Source organism: Marmota marmota, unplaced genomic scaffold (genome assembly GCF_001458135.2).
Source record: "Marmota marmota marmota unplaced genomic scaffold, marMar, whole genome shotgun sequence".
NCBI classification, from domain to species: domain Eukaryota; kingdom Metazoa; phylum Chordata; class Mammalia; order Rodentia; family Sciuridae; genus Marmota; species Marmota marmota.
Window position 1 is genome coordinate 40,453,484 of NW_025999977.1, and position 6,000 is coordinate 40,459,483.

Consider the following 6,000-nt stretch of genomic DNA (forward strand, 5'->3'; position numbering starts at 1 on the left):
GTACATGTTCAGTGTCAATCTTTGATATAGATTCATCAATATAGATTCATTGATATATATTCATTTTAATAAGCTACAACTCTTGTCACAGTAAAGCACATGCAACCAAGAATTACTGTTAGGAGAGAGCACCCGCTTTGCAGAGTGTGATGAGGACTGAATAAGTCAGAATTCTCTAGTAAATTCTCAAAAGATGTCAGCAATTTTAACTACAACCATTATTATCTGTTAGTGAACCAAATGTCCACCAAGTGTGAAACAGAGTATATAGATCCTGGTCCTGATAAGAATAAGAGAAGTCTACTTGGCTTTATTGTATTTGGATTGGAAATAGTCTTTTGAGATCCTTGCCATGCTCTGCTGGGAATCTTGACACACCAGACTTGCTAGGTGTTCAGCTAGTTCCTAACAAGGTCTGGGCACCTGTCCAGGAATTGAAGTTGGGCTGAAGTCCTTCAAACAAGCTTTGGAGATTTTGTTCTGTGCATTCAGAATCCAGCAAAGGCCTCCACTTGTCTCACTCTCTTATCCCTTCTCTGGCATGGACACCATAAGCTAAGATTATTGTGCCTGTCATTCAATAGGCCACACTTCCTGAAGGGGGCCAGGCCATACCCAGCCAGAGGTTCTCCCATTAGAAGGATGAAAATGAGAACCATCAGCCAAACAATGGGGCTGTTACCCCAACCACCTTAAGGCCAGAATAAGAAAGGGACCAGTGTGTCATCTCCTTTAACTCACTTGAGCTGTTTTCTCTTGGGAAGGGGCCACTGTGCTCCAGTTGGCTAAAATTAAGGTTTTCTTTGAGCCATGTCAACAGATGTTTGTGCTGGGAATTGGGTTCACTTGAGCCCAGGCAGAGGACCTAAGGATCGGGCAATGCCTTAGGACACCTGATCAAATAAGGTGACTTTTAGGAAATAGCCTGATCTTGTCATTCTGTTGATGCCAGTTATTACTGTCATGTGATTTGATCTGAGGCCTAAATTGTCACCAGGTTTTGTTCCCTTTTTATGTATGGGGAGTTGATCAGCAGGTGCTAGCCTTAGGATTACACACTACCTGGATTGATAGAAATGGGAGGGGTGTCATTTGTAAAGTTTGTTCTTCTCCTGAGCTGAAGTACAGACAAAATGAGTTAAAGAATCAAGAAATTTACTGAAACCCCTTCTAGACAAAGACAGGTATAACTTTCCCTGCAAATACCAATTTAAACTTCAAACTGTTTTAAGATAGAGGATCCAGGTGTTGTGGTGCACATCTACAACCCAGTGACTAGGGAGGCTGATGCAGGAGGATTGTAAGTTCTAGGCCAGCCTGGGCAACTTAGCAAGACCCTGTTCCAAAATAAAATTTAAAAAGGTCTGGGGGTGTAGCTCAGTGGTAGAGCATCTCTGGGTTCAATCCCTAGCATGAAAAAAAAAATGATGGAGAAGGAGGTTCATTGCTTGTATGGGAATCCTTCCTCTTGAGTCTGCAGGAAAGAAATGGCCATTAACTAGAGGGAGAGTCAGAACTCTGCATGAGGAGAAAAAGCTCTGAGGAGGAAAGCTAATCATGTGTGTGGTTGCTTTATTCACCTAACAAGTCTTGTGGTCAACTCTTTAGGTAGGTTCCTGTTACAGAATAGGGCCCCCTTCCCCACAGCCAGCATGGACAGGTGGCATTCACACTATAGAGTGCCATCAGTCACTAGCTGTTCTGAGGAAACGCACTCACATGTTGAGCCACCTAGGGGGACAGGCCCCATACTCTTGTGTAGGCCCCCAGCCTAGATGCTGGGCCAATATGAACAAAGATTTAGCCCTCTGACCAGCCTGATGACTGGATGGAGCAGCCCTGTAGCCCTCAAGGGTCAATTTTTTCTTCTTTGTTCTTGGTCTTGTTTTGCTCAGGTCTCCTGTCCATCTCTATAATCTATATTTGGCATGAAGTCTTGAAGAGCTTCTCACACATATGTTTTACTAATCCTTCTGTAATTATTTCCTGCAGCAAATATAGATGTAATATGGGAAAGATTCTTCTCCATTGAATTCAGTCAAACATTTATTGAGGTCCTACAGTGTTATAGGTGTTATATCAAGTATGATATACAATCTAAAAATGATTAAGAAGTTCTTCTTGACCTTGGAGAACTTGAAATCTTGAGGAGGACAGAGACAACTATTACAAGACACAGACTAGGGTATGTTACGTAATATAGGTGTAAAGAAAATGCTATTGGTAAAAGGCCACAAAATAAAAAAGTTGAACAGAAGTCTAGCAAAGTGTAAATATCAGTTGTCTCGATGGTGGGTCTTCAGGCTTTTTTCTTTCAATTTTTTTCCATGTTAAAAAAAATCCACATTTTTAGGGGCCTGACACATGCTAGGCAAGCACTCTACCACTGAACTACACTGCCCCCGCTCCCCACCAGTAGCTGGAATTACAGGTGTGAGCCACCACACCTGCCTGTCTTTTTAGTCTCTTTAAAGTACAGGGGAGGAGATTTTAATTTTAATAAGGTCCAACTTATCAATTTTCCTTCCATGGTCATGAGTTTAGTGTTGTATCTGAAAACTCACTGTCAAATACAGAGTTACCTAGATTTTCTTCTGCATAACCTTCTGGTTGCATAGCTTTGCAGGTTACATTGCATCTGTGGTCCATTTTGAGTTAATGTCTATGTCTCCATTCTTTGTGGCTTCGGTTTCCATGCTTATATCCACTTGCTCAGGCAGCAAACCATCTAGTCTCCATGAATTGCCCGTGCTCCTCGTTAAGGATCATTGCCTCAATTTATATGGGTATATTTCTGGGCTTTCTTTTCTGTTCCATTCATCTATTTGTCTACTCTTTCACCAATGGCACACTGTCTTCATAACAATGGCTTTATAGTTAGTCTTGCAAGTTTCTGGGAGGAGGTCAAATACCAGAACAGCTGGTTCAAGTGAAAACTCAAGAAGAGACCAGATAAGGAGGTGTGGATAATGACTGCAGCAGGCTTTTTTTTACAGAAACTGAAAAATGAACACACGCACAAATCTACAACAGTTGAATAGAAGCCACAATGCATCTGGGCACTTAGTACAGAGCCTAGAAGGCAGTAAGAGCTCAGTCAAGTCACATCTCAGTCAAGTTCACAGTCATATCTGTGATGATGTTAAGGAAAGGGATCTTCATCTGCTGTTGCCACTCTTAGCGGGATGGAACCAGAGATCAGATTAGCGTCCCCAACACCTGTGATTCCTGGAGTTCATCTTCCTTGACCTTGTCCATTAATCCTGCCCCCAGGTAACAAGTTGGACCCCAAGAAGACACCCATATGCTCTGGCTCCTTGGTGCCATTCTCTTGTTGAGTTTTCTACATCCCATTTCCACCCAATCTAAAAGTCACGTTTTCTGTGGTGATTGCAGAAGGTGTGGATAATGAACAAACCATCCCTCCTCTATGCTCCTACTGTATTTAATATTTTACTTTTTTCCCATTAAAAAATAATGCCTTTAGTTTCAGTTCAAATAGGTAAAAAGCCTGGAAGTCATCACTCCCAGACTCATAAGAAAAAAAGCTGAACTCATAAGAAAAAAAATAGGTTCATCAGAGAATGGAGGTCACAGGGCACATCATCACCTCAAAATCTGGACAGGCAGGTGAATACAGAGAATCATGCCTGAGGTTAGCTTACCAGAAGCAGAAACCACTGGAACCAGTAAAGTGGTAAGAACACTTACCTGGGACTTGCCTCCCAGCTGCAGGCTGAGCTTGGACTGACTTGGGTATTTAAAACTCCTGGGGACCCAGTGTTGGTGGTGGGGACACACTTTCATGGGTTTTACCACCAGCTTCTCATGGTGTATTTTGAATAACTATTACATTTTTAGGATACATTTCCTATCAATTAAAAAAAACTTTGTTATATGCAAATTCTATTTATATTTTTATTTTTAAATTTCATTTTATGAACATGTCAACTGCCAATTTTAGTGACACTGTCTTTCATTACGTCTTCACATGACGAGAGAGAGAGAGAGAGAGAGAGAGAGTGTGTGTGTGTGTGTGTGCATGCGCACACATGCGTGCATGTGTGTGGCTTAAACACATGGGTATATTTTTCTTCCATAATGAAAAGTCTGGGACCAGGCAGTAGCTGGTGTCTCTCTCATTGCTTAAGGATGCCAAAGACTTTTTCTGGTTTTTCACTCCATCAGCTTTGGCTTGTTCCATTTATCCTTATGCTCTTTGCCTTCTGGTTACAAAATGGCTGCAGCAATTTTGTAATATCTTTTTCTTTAGAGAAAAGAAAAAGATATTACAAAAGATATTGCCTATTAGTTCTAGTCAGTTGTACGTGACAGTAGAAAGCTCTTTGATTCATTGTATACAAACGGAGCAAAATTTTTCACTTCTGTTCATGAAGTAGCATCACACCATTCGTGCAATCATACATGTACCTAGGGTAATGATGTCCATCTCATTCCACCATCTTTCCTAGCCCCTCTCCCTGTCCCATAACTCATTTTTTCATAATATAAACAGTTTGGACTTTGTTCTTGATTGTTTAGAAATTCTTTTTTCATTCTTACCTGGTTATATTGATTATGTCTAAAAAATTTAAATATTGTTGTTAAATTGAGGGAAATTTAACCATAATTTTGAACAAACATTTTTTGAATAATTCTGGTGGCAAATATCTTTCTTGGTGCAACTTCTGTGTGTGTGTGTGTGTGTGTGTGTGTGTGTGTAAGTGATGCTAGGGATCAAATCCAGGGCATCATACACACTAGGCAAGCACTCTACTGAATTATGCAATCTTGGTCCCTTTTAGTATGCTTTCTAAATATAATATAATATTTCATATATATATATATNATATATATATATAGTACTGGAGATTGAACCTACGGGTGCTTTACCACTCAGCTTCATCTTCAGCCCTTTTTATTTTTTATTTTGAGACAAGGCCTCACTGAGTTGTTAAGGCTGACCTCAAACTTGTAATCCTCCTGCCTCAGCTCCGGAGTCACTGGGATTACGGGTGTGCCATAAACATAAGCATTGTGTCAGACTGACCATGTGAGAAAGGGTCCCCGTGTCAGGATTGAGAGGCACCATGAGTCAACACTGAAGCTCAGTTCCCATGTTAGTATATTTGAGGTATTTGGGAGTGACCACTCACAAGGGCCATCTAGGGGCTGTTCTGGATATGGATTCTGGCTGTTTCCTGATTATGACACATACCCTGTTTTAGTCTATTCTCTGTTGCTATAACAAAATGCTTGGAACAAGGTACTTTATAAAGAAGGAAAGTTTATTTATGTCATGGTTCTGGAGGCTGAGAAGTGCAAGAACATGGTGCTGACATCTATCTGGTCAGGGTTGTCATGCTGCATCATATCATGACAGAAGCATCACATAGCAAGACAGAGCTAGCTCCGGTCTCCCTTCTTATAAAGCCACTAATGTCATCATGGGGCCCCACCCTCAAGACCTCATCTAATCCCAACTTGTTGAGAGCCACAGCCGAAGGGGCCCCAGCAAACTTCCAGCTGCCGGCTGATGATTGGCTCACAGCGGACCCAGCAACATCTAGCTGATTGGCTCCTCTGCGGTGATGCTCATTGGGCTGTTTCCCTGCCCTTTCAGACCACGGAGCTGCTCATTGGGGGACTTTTTTGGCTCCGCCCATGTGACCCAGCCAATCGGCCTCAAGAGCAGGAGGATTGTGGGAGGTGGAGAGAAGCTTGTGTGGGAGAGAGAGGCTTGTGGAAAGCCGGTGGTGGCAGTTGAGGCTCTGAGGGTTTTTCCTGAGAGGCTGTTTTGTTTGGCGTGTGTGGTTCTAAAAATAAAGTTAGTTTCTTTTGACAAGTGGCTCCTGATTGTGCCCAGCCAGACTGCGGCATTCCCAACTAGCTCTCAAAGGCTCCATCTCTAAATTTGAGGATTAAGATGCCAATGTGTGAACTTTGGGCAACCCCAAGCCCTGTGAAAAGTGTAAAGTCCAGGGTCAGTTTACCCAGCAT